We start from the raw sequence: 17,293 nt of genomic DNA, 5'->3' as shown, positions 1-17,293 counted from the left end.
AAACGTGTGGATTTCATCAACATAATGGTTAGAACACACAGGAGTCCGGTTATGGTCACAGGTTTTCAAGGAAAATGGAGCTTTAGTGATTATTGACATGGAGAATACCCAGTGAATAACATAATCTGAATAATTTTCTAGGGTCGATGAGAATCTATACAAAAAGTGACGGAAGAATATGATATTCTAAATGTAAAATTAACCGTGCCGAAGGAAACATGTATCGGACAAGACAAAATGTCCATTGACGACTATAATATCATCAATTCACGGATTTGCAGATTAGAGCCAAATTTTGCTCGCCTAAGAAGGAAAAAAATGAAATGGAGTTTAGTGTTTTTTTAAAGAAAAGGACTTTTAACCAATTACCCCCTTTTTGCTATATTTCGCTCATGGGTTACTAAAGTCCATCAATTAGTTGATCAACTTCTTTGATGGCCTCCAGGCTGGTGGATAACATTTAATGATAAAATTTGTAACAAAATAATGAATTTTATATCATGAATGATGAACCCAACAAATTTAACGCTCAAAGAATGGCTGTAGGACACATACCCTGAAAGACACACCTGGACGAAAGATATTGTTACATTACAGGGCTTCAACGTGTTGTCGGCAAATTGTCCTACAGAGATCGTCCACTGAGCCTCAGCAGATGGTTCGAGAGCCACAGTCTCCGAGTACAGCATTTAATTACATTAATCTATATTGTATCATAACTTAAATACATCACATGTGTACAGGAGATGTGCACGCTACGTGGTATCCACGGTGAGCATGAGACTTGGGCGAGGCGGGAGCAATGAATTGGATCCCGTGGATATTTTACTTGGCTCCAAAAAAACACGAGCGCTCGGAATGTAAATTGTCTCCTCTATGGAATCTCGGCTTCGCTGCCAGAACTCACCTGATACCATCTCTGTCTGGCACCGAAGAAGCAGGTGGTTTATCAAGTGACCCGGGGCACGTAGGCACTCTATGTGTATACATATACCTGGCATGGGCAAGGATGCTGAGCTAATTGTCTCTCCTGTTATACGTGGATCTTAGTCCTGTTCTCTGATCGATTCCAAAGATTAGTAAATCCATGCCAGGTCCTCCAACATGGAACTTCATTAGTCAATCTATCCTTCCCAGGAGATTAAGACCCGCGCATTCTATTATTTTGTAGAATGTGGTCAGACAAGGACCCGATACCTTCATCTACCAGACGGAGATATAAAAACTGCGCGAATGCATGAATCACGACAAAAGCACCGAGTTCCGTGGAAATTTGTTCTGTTTTTAAGCTGCAAATCTCAATGAAAAAATAAAATAAAGTGGACGCACAGCTTTAAGCGACGATATATATCATTATATAATGTTGTTCTTCGCTCAAAGCTCCAAACGTCTATCCATTCTTCATCCGCGTTTATTTATCTCCATTGGATACAAACGAAATATTTTTAAAAGCTCTCCAGCCTCTACCATTACTCAGCAGCAGGCATGAGATGGCGGTGATGTCATCGCAGTAAAATGCGAACAATAATGGGATTTGGGGCAAAGATACCTGTGAAAGTATGTGTGCAGCACACACTAAACGCCGAGGGTCGCGAGCCAAGTACGTATGTGTAAAAACAAAAAAAAAACAGAAAAATGTTGGGTTTTTTTTTGCTGGCTTTGGCAACCGGAGTGATGAATGTGGTGACAGGCCAGCGGCGTAGCTTATACTCCGCTGTAAGTCCTTGGCCCCTTCCAGTTAACCCAGCCAGTTTTAAAAAAAAATCTCCAGTTTATTTTCTGATAATAATAATATTAAAAAGAAATTCTACGGTTGCATTATCTGAGTGTTACCGTGGCTACTGGTGTCAAGAGATGCATCCCGGCACGGAGCTCGGAAAGTGATTTAACACCATAGGAATGTTTTAATTAATCTAAAAGAAATACTTCTTCCTCCTGTTTTTACTCCGAGACAGTTTGGAAGCCTAATTAGAATTAGGTAGGAACCCATATGGAGATTGCAGTTTAGTTTATTACGACTGCGAGTTCCACTCGGGTTACTGGAATACGGTCCTGCGGAAATATACCCGCACCTTTACCTGCGCTGCAGAATAGGTCGCTCGATTAAAAAATAATATTATTATAATAAAGCACTAATGGGCACATGCTGCCATTTAAAGTGGATCTCCCACCAATTTGTTTTATTAATATTATCAAAAATGATTAAAAATAAGTTTTCAAAAATATTGCACTTGCTTATTTTTTTAAAACAGTTGTAGTTTTTGTTCCATAATATATTTTTTTTAGGCTGCTGCATATCAGCTCTGTTATCTGAACCTGATCTACTAGACAAACCCCCGACTCCTTATCATACCGCCTGTGGGAAACAGTAGAATGGCTCAGTCTTAATCATTCACTTGACATCCTGACTAATCAAGGTCTGCAGAGGAACGGACTTCATTAGCATTGCATAAAGCATCAGCGCAGTGTGGTGTTTGAGCCGGGAAAGTAACCCAATTGTGTCTCATTGTGTGCGTGAGCATGAATGTGTCATTGTATGTGTGCATGAATGTGTAATTGTGTGTGTGCATGGATGTGTAATTGTGTGTGTGCATGGATGTGTAATTGTGTGTGTATGAATGTATGTGTTACTGAGTATGAGTAATAATAATAAAATATTTTTTAATCAAAATCTGCCATGTTGAATTGGTGTTAAAGTTATCTTTTCACACCCACTCGTAGAAAATCAGCATGATGCTCAACTAGCCCCAACTTGCCAATTACAGCCATTAATTACGCTGAAGAACACAAAATACCAGCCACAGGCTCTGTGTATTCTGTCTGGAGGGTGTGCGCACCTATATTTTACATATATTAACATATTAATGCATATCTGCTCATTAATGCAGCCAGCCATTTCAGATCGTGGCCGCAGACCTTTTCAATTACTGGTTTAATGTGTCTTTCGGATGGCAGGCGTACGTGCGTATCCCACTCCATGCCTAATTTTGAAAGAGGTCACAAAAACGACTAACATTATTTCAGAAGAAAAGAGAACTAGTTTATGAGAACCTTCACGACGTCCGTGCCAAACACTCTTGCCACGAGCTACTTAAATAAAAAAAAACACGGTGATGTCAATTGCAAATTTAATGGCATGTTCCTCTGAAATTATTATAGGGATAAAAAAGAATTCCTCAGGGTTCCGGCACATGACAAATGCCCAGTCTCCGAGCATTAACGAGAGATGGATTGTGGGTCTGTTTCAGTACTTAGCTTTTGTGGTCCTTGTTGTTAACAAGAAAAAAAATGAACTATTAGCGTAGTTCAAAAATTACAAGTATTCAAAGAAACGTTCTCTGCTTAAAAGTATGGGGGTAACCATAAGATTGCTGCCGGCTGCTTTAGACACAATATTGCGGTGTCCATGTAGTATCCGCTCACGGGTAGATCACTTGGGGCATTCAATATTCCCTGTCTCCTAAGTTTTTTAAACCAGTTGTAGTTTTTGCCCCATAATATAATGTTTTCAGGCAGCTGCCTATTAGACATTTGTATGAGTTCTCGCTGTTCCCTGAACACCCCGACTTCTTATCATACTGATTGTGGGAAACAATAGAATGGCTGAGTCTTAATCACACAGCCAGACACTCTGACTAATGAAAGTCAATGGAGTAACGGACTTCATTAGCATTGCCATAAAGCATCAGCTCAGTGTGGTGTCTGAGAAGGAAAAGTAACCCAAAAGATCACTTTCCTCCTGGCAGTGTTTGACCCCTCCCTCTTACTCTCAGCCTATTTAAAGGTGTCTGGGACTAGCCCCTCCCATATGCACATCTAGTCACACCCCATGTGCTGCTAGCCCTGCCCCCTCATAATTCCTCTCCCCAGAGAGGGTGACTATGGAGGCTGTGCTCTCCCTTTTAACCTCCCCATTGAACAGTAGCGGCCAGACTCCCTGGTACGCAGCTGCTGCCCTTTTGGATCATCTACTGTATGCTTAGGGCTAGTAGCCCAGTCATTGCGACTACCACCCCCGGCCCTTTCCCCCTCCAGGATTTGCCTGTGGGGGGGGCAGTTATCTCTGTTATCTATTAACTCACAAACTAACTGTCAGGGTGAAAGGTTGTTACATCATAACTCCCACTCTAGGTTTCTATTTTAGTTGCTTTGTTTAGCGCTTCCATGGAATGGTAAGAAAAATATTAACTTAATTCAATATTCTAATTGATTCAAGGCTCCTTTGTTCCCGCAGTAATACGCGGACTGCGAGATAAATGGGTTTGAGGTAAACTGGGATTGGCATTTTTAGTGCAAGAATAAAAAGAATTAGACCATGAAATTTCGAAACCATAAAAGGTTTGTCTTGTGATATTTGAGATGGTCTCCCAAATGTCTGGCCGATGTCTGTCTCTTCTCTAATGTAGTTTTGCTGTAATAATACACAACTCTTACCCAAGAACAAAATCAACACTGTAACTAAATATACAAAAAATGCAAATTAACATTTTTTAAAATCCACAACCGCAGTATATTTCCCAACGTGGGGGGAGAATAGTTTGTCTGCGAACCGTCACGGGTCACTCGCTACCAGCAATTGGGAATATTATACCTTCCTACCAAAAAAAATGAGTTACATCACGATAAACAATATCAAATAGAAGACTTTTTTGCTCAATCTAACCTGTCCTAGATCTTCAAGTAAATCGTAGATTTCTATCTTAGAAGGAAATCCGCCCGAACCGATCTAATCACATATTTATTAAGAAATATTAACAATCGCAAGTATGTGTGCTGGCATTTAGCTGTATTCCGTAATGATTATTGGGAATATAAATGTATTTTTCAAATAATCTTAGGTTTATAACAATTTCGGCTCGTAGAATATTCAGCAATTCTTACTTTTTGTAATGACGTTCTCCAACGTCCATCCAATGCGGGGAAAATAAGCATTAAAGTGAAGAAATAAGACCCTTGGAGAACAATAGGGTTATGTGAAAAGAGCCATTGCGGTGGAGCCTGGTGAATTACGCAATCGTTAGGAACATTCCATGTGTTACCATGGTGATTACACCACTTTCACCACTGGATTGCTGACCCCAATAGATAGAGAATTATATGAACTATCTGCCCAAGTTCACCTTGCTGTACAGGTGGCTCAGGTTTTCTGACATCCAGGACCGGACTGGTGAAGACGGGCGGCCAGGTCCTCTATACCTAACGCATCGGTTCATCTTAGTCTGTAATTTCTAGTTCTGTGAGATCCTTTGAATGTAGGGACTGTAAGAAGCGCTGCGGGAATTGTTGGCGCTATAGAAATAAAAGTAATAATAATAATGCTTCAGCAGTTAGAGTTTTGTGTTATTTTGCTATTTTTGCAACAATATGTGGATTGTGTAAGAACTTTCATGGCGTTCGCGGGTATTTATCTATACTTTGTACGGTATTTGCATTATTACATCACACACTGCATCACACGTGATGCAATCAATGCTATGTTCCAGAGAGCTTTCCAAGTTGCGGAAAGAAGCTTCGCCAATAAGCACGGGTCGATCGGTTCTCACGTGACACATAGAATTACATTTTAAAGTTACTATTTGTGCAACATTTTGCAACAAACATTAACCACCAGGACAATAACCAACATATTAAAATATGGCCGAGGGTTCTTAAGGACTAAGTGCAGATTTAGGACTCCCCTCTATTGTGCTTTCCTTCTCTAGACTAAAAGTAGATTGGCGGCCAGCTGACTCTTTTGTCACCGCCCGTCTGCCACGCATGTCCAGGTCCCCGTGTCCCTTTAAGGTCCCCGGCGAGAACGCTGAGCCAAGTCTGTTGCATCCTCTCAATGCTCCGCAGGCGCCAGGCTTGACAGTGTTGTGACGGGTCTAGGGAGTGAATGCTGACAGCGAGACGGTCGGTGGCTGAGTGACAGCTCTGGCCGGAGGCCAGGAACACGTAGCCCTTTTCAGAGGCTGCGAATGACAAAACTCGCGTTTGGAGAGCACCAAAGGGGGAAGCGTTCCAGGCGCAGCGACTGCCCTGAGAATCCGAGTGGGGTCTGATTACTCCTGCTTCTCTCACGCTGCTTGCATATTCATTTTCCATCAGATGTCAAACCAGAGAGCTCAGCGCTCTTTTTGTGTATCTTTTACGTATAAATACCGGGCACGGGGCTTTTGGGGAGACGTACAACACAAAATCACAGCTGTTAAGATGCAGCGAGCCGAAGCGTTTTGGTGAATTAGTTAAAACATTCCTTGATTTGATTTAGGAGTTGGGATTTTGGCAAATCAAAAAAAAACAAAAAATAAATAAAAATTGACATTGGATTGCGTCTCTATCTATACTGTGCTATACGTATGCCATGGGATCACGACATTCCCCAAAACACATAGGGAATATTCCTATCATGCCCAGTTGGCCCTCATGGACCCATCATGTTTTATGTATTAATTATTATCCATTGTATGATATGACATGGAATTACATTGTACGCACCTGTCATGTATGTATATATATATATATATATATATATATACACATTAGCCTCTACCATTTCTGGGAGGCTGTTCCACTTATCTACCACCCTCCGAATAAATGACAACTTCCTTATATTCATTACTGACAGCACTGATAATATCAAGTGTGACAGAGATTTCGAGGAGGATTCCAGTACCTTTTAACAAGAAAGGTAAATGAATGGCTTTAAACGTATTGTAAACTGAGGTATGTTGTTGATCCGAGATTTTTCTTGCATTAAGGTTTTGTATTTTTTCCCCCTTTTCGAAGCAAACTGAGTGATTCTGCGTTGAGGTCTTTTGCCCTCTTTTCAGCAGGATTTTGTGGGATAGGACCTTTTAAATCCCAGATACAATATAACTACCTCTACGTTAATTGAAGACCCTTACATTTGAACCTGTAACCGATGAAAGCGTTTGACCCACCGTAGGTTTCCGTGTCACGGGGGGGAGGGGAGACAAATGAATCTATGAATGCTTGGAGAAGCAGCGTTTTAAGCTGCCCATTCTCCATTGTATACAGGCAGAGTTGGCATCATTTACTTGTAATTTATGATTTAATTTATATTTTTGCAGAAATGTTGGGCTTTGGCACCAAGACGCATGTTGAGTGCATCCATTTCTCAACACGTCGCTTGGCTGAGTGCTTTCCTGGCAGACTCATAAATCCATATAACTAGTTCCCAATCTAACTGGTATTGTAAATATAAACCTTTTTTTAAGTGTATACTAAAAAGGGTAACTAGTGCCTGAATTTGGTTAACCCTTTTAATAGCAAACCGGGAATGGGTTATCGTACTTGTACTAGCAAATACTAGGGGGATTCACCTTTTTCTCGAACCCCCTTATCCTTGATACCCTGAACCCCACGGACCCCTCCAAACCCGTCCGGTAGGTGAAATGCTAATTGTAACCTTCTAAGAGGATAACACTATTCATTCACTCAGTCCATTTACCCAAATGTAATCGTTAATTACATCTAACTCGGGAAGTAACCCACCCATCATGTCAAAGATTCATTTAGGGCAACAGAGACATTTAAATGTTTGGACAGATGTGACGTCCAATGCAACTGTTGAGCTGCTTTTTGAGTGGTAGATAAGTGGAACAGCCTCCCAGCAGAGGTGGTAGAGGGTAATACAGTGAGGTATTAAACATGCATGGGATAGACATACGGCTCCGGACTCTAAGACGAGACCGACGACTGATTAAGGTTTGAGTCTTTACAGCAGAATAGAGGGGCGACTTGACGGGGGCCGAATGGGGCCGATGGATTCTATGTTTCTGCGTACGGTTGGTTCCGTGTTTAATCTTCTTTTATGATAACTCCACTTTCCTGGTTGTGTTACAAAGATTGTTTTCATACGACACAGCATGGGACCCTCCTGCTCTCCAACGTTTTTTTTACGAGACCTTAATGATGAATTGCTCCAAAAATACTCAAAGAATGAATGAACGAGGCTAAAAAAGAAAGATGACATCAATGGAGTGGAGGAAAAGCAACGTTTCTCTCCCGGCCACGGCCCCCCTTTCTCTGCCGCGAATCTCCCGGAGTCTGCGAAGCGGCTTTCATACACTCAAGGCGCCAAATCATTTGACCCAGGTTATCCTGAGAAGCAGGGGTCTTTTCTGCTTGACTGAGCTGGCTGGAGCCAAAGGCTCCCCTCCCATTCTCCGGCTGTCATTCCAGGTAATAATCAAAAGGTCTTATCTGTAACCTATTACGGAATTATTCTAGTTGTCTGGGCTCCGGGGTCACACTGCCGGGGCACTCATGCAGTTAACCCGCGAAGAGCGAAGAGACAATGTCTGTTAACACCCCTACAACTATTACTTTCCAGACAATGGTCACAGGCATTTCGTGGGGCCGGCAGCTCGGACGTATTTCAACACGCTGCGCGGGTATCACCGAGACGGCAGACATGTATGTGCGCCTCGCGGACTTCATAATCACGAGCGAGTTTCCAAACGTTAAAGGCGGATTTAGGTGATTTCCACCTCCTTTTGCAGCGAGAACGTTCATGCGCTACAATAGACAATGGGAATATCTTGTGAAGCAATAAAAAACCCACCGAACGTTAAATCACAAAAGACATCGGAATATTTATTGGATTTTAATGGGAAACAGAACAGGGAGGCTACTTCCCCAAAAGTGATATTATTATTAATGGCCGATAAATATCAACATTCCTCGTCGGTTACCAAATAAACAGCAGGAGTTGTACGGTTTCAGCAAGTTTTGGTTATTTCAGATGACAAATATTTAATCGCTTTAGTTTTTCAAAATTATCAACAAGAAAAAATGTCGGAAATGACATCAAAATAAGGAAATAGCCTCCATTTACAGTGAAACGTTCCACCTGATGTAGCTACATCGGTCTGTGCCGAGCGAGACCGCAATATCATTTAAGATTCTTAAAGCTTATTTCTGTTTGTTGAATTATTTGAAGGACTCAAAGTACAAAAAATTAAACAAATTAAAAAAAAAATACACACATTGATCCAAAATCCCATAATTCCTGAATCTCATTGTTATTTTTTTCATGAATGTGTGTATATTTACATTTACGACATTCTGCAAAATAACTGTGTTGAGTATTGTATATTATTGTATAAATATTGTACGAACTGTAATTTAAAATAAAAAAGAGAGAGAGAAAGAGAAAAGTGCAGTGAAAGAGGAATCCCAGCACGTTCGGTCAGAGTTACCAAATCAAAACTGGTTAGTAAAGCGAAGGAGATGGAACTTCTTACCCTTCGACCCCTGATTCTGCCAATTGGACCCACAAACAATTGAAACAGATTCATAGTACAGAGTACAACATGCTAAGAAATTAGGATGAGTGGATTGCTCTTTGGTAATATTTTCTGATTTGTTTCTACATTTGTCATAGCACTGCTAGATTATTATTATTATTAGATTATTAGATTGTAAGTTCCTGTGGGAACAGAGCCCTTCATTCCTCTTGTATCTGTATGTCAATCGCTGTATTGTACTTGTCGTTATCTGTATCATTTTCTTCTTTGTCGGCGCTTTATAAATAAAGTATAATAATAATATTACTATTACTATTATTATTGTTATTATTATATATATTTTATTGTTATTGTCTTGTAAAGTTGTATCGCTATACCTTTTTTTTTATTTTTTTTTGAGAAACCCGCTACATATGTGTATGCCACAGTGTAGCCATCTTAACGTTGGATCTGGATAATTATCCAGATAATAATCTTATATTTAAATTAAATGCCTCCGATTAATTGATTACGAAACAAAAGTACAGGTTATCAGCTCCAAATCCTTCAGCCTGTTATGAAAGCAATAAGAACCATTATCACCAACCATTAAAAATCACATTCTGTTACTTATAAGCCATTAAAACATAATTATTGCTTACGGCGCCACCTATTGCCAGGTTGGGGTAGTGCATCTCAGTTCTGGAAATAACAATTCGGTGACACCAAATGACCCTTAGCAGAGAAGGAATTTACGTGATTGTGACACACAGACTGTGTTTAGAGCTAAGGTCTTTTCTGTGTTGTGCTTGGCACTGGCGTCATCTGATTAATGAGGCTTTTTTTTTAAGGGGTCTCCAAAAAGAGCAAATATGTTTGTTTATTCTTTTGATTGTTGTGCGTACGGTAAAGAGTTAAAGGCATAACATTTAAATAAATAGCCATGAAATTTATGCAGATATAAAATGTAAGCGTATTCATTACAGTAAAATTACGGGGTCTGGCATAGCTTTAAAAACACATTTATTGGTTCATTAAATTGCCAGAAGTATATTACCCTTGCCTGCCAGAGTCATAGTAGACTATAAGGATCCGTCTGTCAGAGACAGAGGTGAATGTTTAAAAAACTCTCTTCGTTTGCGGAAAATCAGAAATGGGTCTGAATTAGCTGAACTCTCTATTTCCTGCATAATCCAGTTTCATTTTTTCCAAAGGCAAAATGTATTTGTGGTGCTGATTTCAAATCAAGCCCGTGAAAAGGTTCATGCTTTACTGCGGAGGACAAATGAAATAATGTATAGCTAACGTACATATTTTTTAAAATAAAAGACAAAAATACGGTAGCGACATTACTTATATTTTGGTGTTTCTTGTGATATTTTTCTTATTAATCATTTAATGTAGGATCAAAGAAAGGCTGATAAGCACAAGATAAGTCTATGCTTGAGCTAAGCTCATATATAAAAGAGAAAATGTTAAATAAAAATAAATATATATATATATATATATATATATACTATATTATTGGGATAATACATTTACTGTTATGAATCTACAAGTCTCTGCATTTGCATGACTATTTGTACATTAGATGTATTAGAACAGCCAGAATAAAAGTGTTTATTTCCCAGTAATAATAATAATAATAATAATAATAATGTCACATGCACAAGGACAAGAGTGTCTAGGCATTTATGGCTTTATAAAAATGGTGTCTCATACTATAGGGCATCCATATGCGGGTGGCACACAAAAATGGGACATTGAGGATCTCCGTTGGTGATTAATTCCTACATTATTTATAGTTATTATTTGCTATGGAATGAAAGAGAAAGTACATTTGCCCACTGGGCACGGAAGCTGGTGCATGCTGGGTAATGGACCTACTTGCACCAAGGGCCAAAAGAATACATTCACGGTAATAATGATATCCATTAAAAAGAACCAGCCACTTCGCCAAGCACTCACTTTAAATGTCAGTTGATACAAACAACGTAAGACAATAAATATACCCAGAAGTAAAGGAAGAAACTGTGAGAAGTGATGGTTTAATGGGCACACGGATAATTATATGTAAAGAGGGTATGTCAGAACTTACTTAACCCTTTAAATATTGTATTGGCAGACCTAAAGCCAAAGTCAAGATTACACAGTTCAGGTTTGGAAGGTTGGTGACCGACAACTACATTTAATTACCCCCCCCCTTTGGCAGTAACCCTGCGTCTTATGTTGGCTTTCCATAAAGGTTCATTAACGAAAACATCTACAAATCAACAATGATACACGAACAATACGCCTACGCCGGCCCGGTTTAAACAGGAGTTAATTACAATTCTCTGTAGGAATGGTGCAATAACAGTAAATAATTTGACGAAGCTCTTTAATTATTGTTGTTTCAGCCGAAAAAGTCCAATCATTTGCTAAATAAAAAAATTCAGCGGAAAAGAAAATGTGCATATCATCGTCCATCAGACTGTACGCTCCTATCATATATTTTTTAGGTTTTATGATTATTATATATTGTATAGCCAACGTGTGATAAGGAGATGTTGGATGGGTGTTATGGACGTCATTGTGTTAGGTGGGGGTTTTGCTAAATCCGATTGCTTCGCCATCTCCCATGTATGTCAAAGATCAAAGCTCTTGCAACAAAATAAGTCTTCTTACATTTGTTTATTCTTAGACCCACACTAACTTTCTACCCCCTTGTCCCTCTTCCAAACCCTTCTGTCCCTCACCCTACTGATCTGTCTCTGTGGTCTTTCCTGACCCTGTCTTTATCCCTCTCCTGGATCCTTATTGTCCTTGTCTATAACTCTCTGTATCTCAAGGTCCCCATCTATAACTTCTCCATTCCTCACCATTCCTGAGCACAACTCTCGGCTCCTCACCATCCCTGCCTATAACTCCCTGACATTATTTTCGTCCCAGAGCCTTGTGTCCCCCATTGATGTCCCTCTCCCCGTCTCTATCTCTGTTCTCTTCATTATTATTATTTATTGTTTTATATAGCGCCATCATATTCCGTAGCTCTGGTTAAGTCTTTTAAGCAGGAGTTGAATGTAGAGCGCTTATGGTGGTCTTCTGTGCAGAGAACTGGAAGAGGCTTCCGAAAAGCTTATCTACCTTCACATCTTTTTCTATCAATTTCAATTAAAGAATCTACTGTATTTACCTAAAATTATAGTAACAGCGCTTCTCCACGCATTTAGTTTATTGAGTTTACAGAAAAACAAAAGACTCTGTACAAAAGTCTGGCATGGGATCCTATGCCCCGTTCCTGTCTGTACTAGATCATGATGTACAGCACAGTACATACCGGCACTAGTCAAGACAACAACAGTGACGGGGGGGGGGGTGCGAATGTATTCACTATGTACGTTAGAAACTGGGGAATTCCATGATGCCTTTCTTCACCTGCCCTAATTATGTCATTAAGTTGAAATTAGTGAAAGTACCTAGTAGGGGATGGAAGGGAGGCGCCTGCGAGCCTTCATGCCAGAAGATTACAGGGGAAACGCAGACAGTGCTCTCTGTGCCTCTCCAAAAGTAGCGATCCTAATCAGAGGGGGGTCATTAAGTCCTTCTAGTTAATCCCTTCAGAATCTGCTCGTCCCGCCGACCTCCTCTGTCCTTCTCACTATTCTAATGAATCCAAAGGATAAGAGGGACGGTATATTTCAGATGAGTCTGTATTTGCTTGCGATGTAGACGTTGGGTGTACGGTCTCCGAGGAACCATTGCTGCCTCCAGGTAAACAGCTTTCCACTCAACCTCCCATGGGGATTTCCAAAAATCCATTTAACCCCCACTAAGGAGGAAAAAGGGGCCAATCGAAAGACACCTTTAGCCGTCGGATGCAAACCTAACCCGTGCAAACAGATAGGGTTGTATTATGGTAACAAGCACTTTTTTTTTCTTGGCTAAACAAGCAGCCGCTGACACTAAACGAAAGTTTCCTAGGATTCGGAAAGTTAACGAAGAGCAAAATCTAAGCGTGGATAATTAGCTGATTTAGGCTGATTCAGGACCCCGGGGCTTTTTGGCGTAGCTTTCTAATAGCTGAGCAACCTCAACTGTTATCGAATTATGGTAGATGGTAGCCAAGCTTGAAATATTTCACCCCGAGAACCCTGTGGTTTATTCACTGGTTTGATAATAAATATTGAGACCTTCCTTGTCCCGTGGCACAAAGTGGATCACATAACAGCTCCCCTTTGATATGACCCAACTCCACTCAACTAACGGACCTTATAAATATTCATGGTCCTCGTTCTTTACACCAAGGGACAAAAAAACCCTGCGCAAATATCCAATTTCATTATTTCTGGGCTTTATTTATGTAAAATAAGCTTTGTTTTTAGGGCATGTGATCCATTTTACGTATCAGCACCTGGTGGGAGAGCTGAAAATGTTTGTTTTTCTAATTTTTTCTAAATTCAAATATTTGACTCGGAATGGTATACAGAGATTTTTTGGTGCGATAAACTGTTTTGTCTAAGATCAAAAGGAGTGACCATGTCGGAAACTTACAACGAGCATGTTTATTTCTAAAGAGCTTAAGCATAACCAACTAGCGATATATATATATATATATATATATATAAGAGAGGTGTTATACATCTAAAAAATGCAAGCCTTAAATGTAGTTAAATAAAAAACAGTAAAATAGGCACAATAAAAAAATGGGCTGATAAAAAGCCCATAATAATAAAACATAGTTTAATTACAATAAATGTAACCTTCACAATTCGATATTATTCTATTAGTATACTATTCTAATAGTATTGTAATATTAAATAACACCTTTTTTATTGGGCTAACATTCCATTTTAAGGACGAGCTGTCGAGAGTATAAACCTCCCTGTATTGCTTCTGACTTGATAAAAAAGATTGAGTAAGTGGAACAACATCTTTATTGATCCATTAAGTATTTACACAGCATGGAATTTGACACCTAGAGTGATGTCACCGCTTTAATTGTGACACAAGAATTTTGTTGTTGGAAACAGATTCTATGGGTAGCGTGGCCGAGCGGTCTAAGGCGCTGGATTTAGGCTCCAGTCTCTCTGGAGGCGTGGGTTCGAATCCCACCGCTGCCATTAATTTTATAATTTTGCTTTATTGCAAAAGTGGTAGATAAATGGAGCAGCCTCCCTTCAGAAGTAGCAGTTGATCTAGTGAGGGAGATTAGGATGAGATTTAGGTCTGCGTCTACATCAAGAACAACAGGCAGCCTAGATGGACCGAATGGGTCTGATCTGCTAGCAAATTCTAGGTTTCTATAAAACACGGGGAATAAATTAAGTACACATCTTAAAATCTATAGAACATGAATACCCTAAAAGGTAAATGATTATTTATTGTTTTATAGCGCCATCATATTCCATAGCGCTGTACAATGGGTAGACCGGAAATAACAGGTGAGGATAATAATAATAATAATAATAATTAATAATGTGTCTGGTAATGAAAAGCAAAAATGGTAGTTATCTCGGCGTCTGTTTCATCAGCAGAGAATGCCCAAGACAAGTAGTTCAAAGACTGGCACTGGCAGCCATTGATAATACTCTGGGGTATTGACTGACCCTGATCCCGCAGACAGTTACAATGCAGCAAGTGACAGATGAATTGGTCTGTAGCAAGTAAGAGATGAGAGAAGGACGCAAGTAATGAGACGAACAGAAGGAACTAGGCAGAGAGAAGGGGAGCGAGAGAGAGAGATAGTGCGCTCAGGGCCGTAAATCTTGCAGGGGATTAGGGATTTACTTCAGATAGAGGAATGTATACGTTTCTGGCTCCACGGTGGCTGGAAATGCTCTTTCACAGCCAGAGCTTGGTTTGTACTTGGCCGGGGACTCCGCTTTGTATGCCCTCCTAAATTGGAAGGCTGGAAAACCAGAAATCTTGTCTCTGTGTCTCCAGCAAAATATAGCCGTGCAATGAGCCGCGAAGAAATTATTACTATTATTAGTTTGTTTATGATGGTATAATAATAACTTTAGAGCTGCCAACGTATACTGCAGGGCCGTACAACGGACAGACGCAAATTACAAGTATTTAAAGACAGAAATGTGTTCCTGCACCGATTAATATATATGATCTAATACTTAGAGTAGCTCTCGGTGCTGGAATCCCGCAGTCCGGAAGAAAATGCTTAGAATTACATTTTGTATACTGGCTTGGCTGTGTTTTGGGGCATTTATGTCCAGTATAGGCCAGAGAGGGTGGTAGATAAACGGAGGAGCCTCAAAGCAGAGGTGGTAGAGGCTAATAAACTGAGGGAATTCGAACATGAATGGGATAGCCATATGGCTCCTGAATCTAAGACAGAGGACTGGTTAAATTGCAGGAACATGTGAGAGACATAAATGAACAACTTGTCACAATTCAGCTGCTGTTCAACTGCAACTCCCATGGTGCTTAGCCAGCCACTGGAGATGGGCATCGTCAGTGCCGGTGCCGTCTTCCAAGTTGGTTTGCCTGCTCAGAAATTAAAGAAATTGAAAGGGGCAGACAGGTTGGTGACTACAGACGGAAGTAAATGATTTCAGTCAATTCCATCTAAATCCTGTGTCTTGGTGTTGATGCTGATCCACTTTATGCTCCGGATTAGTGGGGTTTTTTTGTGCGTCTCCAGGCTGATTTAATCTGCGAAGTTTGTTTTGGTATTCTCGTTGGCACAGATATTAAAGCACCTCAGCGGGAATAATTCTGCCAAACCGATCCAGATGTGTGCCTCTCGGTAGCGTTCCATTATAGAGACAGCATGCAAGTCAAAATTCTTTCTGCCCCCTTCTTCCACCTCCTATGACTCTTCTTAACATTGGCTCATTTAACCCCCCCTCAACTGCCCTTCCTTTCGCATACAGTATGAAGAAAATGTGAATTACCGTAAATTTCCTAAAAATACTAATTTATTGGCCGAGAAAGAGGAAAATCACAAAAAGCAATCACACGTTTCCAGATTTGTTTCGAATAAATAATAATGCGCCTTCTCGGGACAAAACCGATTTTTTTTCAGCTTTATCCATTCGATCATTTCAGATAGAAATCCATTCAGCCTCCTTTCGAAAGGATTGATTTAAATCTACCAGAATTGTAATCTCTGGCAATCAATTCCACATCTTTACTGCCCTTACTGGAGAAAAGTCCTTCCCGAAGGACCATTGGACACAGTCGGACATTGACCCGTACATTTCTTCTATGAGAATGCAGAGGTGGTGATGACTTCTGCTAATAAGTTACCACTTTATCAGTTACCAAATTACCAAGTTACCAAATTAACAGTAGTAACTCTCTCCGCCGTCGTAGTCCAAAGCTTTGACCCGCTGGGTATTTTTTCATGGCTGCCTCCTGTCTCGTCATTACTTCGATTTACAGCAATGAACCTCATCAAAGACAGAATAACAAAGCCTTGTGTAAGCGTGAGCTGCCACAACGCCTTCAAAGAAAGAAGATGACGGTCGTTAATCTACGAGTTGGTCTTCCATAAAAGAGAAGGTAGTTCAGCAAAGCGAAAGTGTTGATTTGGTAATTGGGGAACCTGGTCCCGCTTGTTCCCCCCTTGGGTATTTGAAGATACATACCACCAACGTTATAGGTGTCCATGGCCACCCCTACGCCTTACCTGGTGAGCCACGTTGAGGTGCTCAGCTTGAGCGTCTTGCAAGAAGGACACTTGGAAGGGGCAATAGAGGGATTTACTCCAACAGCCCAGACCTCCATTGAATTTACAGAAGATCAGAGGATCTTCTCAACTGGCCAATGGTCCAGACCTCCTGCAAAAGCAGGACAGTAGGGCAGCTACCCAAGACAGTAGGAGAGCGTCCGAAATCCAGGACTGTTGGGAAGTATGGTATTAATTCCCAGTCTTGGAATCACCTATCTTGGAGTAAGAGTTACCAAACTCTGCACTGATATTTCTTGATATTTCTTGTAACTTGCGTTGTAAGACACGAGAAGACATGATGGCCCCACTGCTAAGCTGCTAGGTTAGGTAATAAGAATTATTTCTAGATTTCCTTACCAGCGCACGAGAGTCTGGAAACTTTTAC

At 40.4% G+C, this 17,293-nt stretch overlaps 1 non-coding gene across 1 annotated transcript; it reads left to right on the top strand.

Annotated features, from left to right (window-relative positions):
* Positions 1-14,256: 14,256 nt before the first annotated feature.
* TRNAL-UAG (transfer RNA leucine (anticodon UAG)) lies at positions 14,257-14,338 on the top strand. Its single transcript has one exon. It is a non-coding gene; the product is annotated as a tRNA-Leu (tRNA).
* Positions 14,339-17,293: the final 2,955 nt, after the last annotated feature.

The sequence above is a fragment of the Spea bombifrons genome, chromosome 12 (assembly GCF_027358695.1).
Source record: "Spea bombifrons isolate aSpeBom1 chromosome 12, aSpeBom1.2.pri, whole genome shotgun sequence".
NCBI classification, from domain to species: domain Eukaryota; kingdom Metazoa; phylum Chordata; class Amphibia; order Anura; family Pelobatidae; genus Spea; species Spea bombifrons.
The sequence above is the reverse complement of the archived record's forward strand: the minus strand, read 5'-3'. Positions and strand labels throughout refer to the sequence as shown.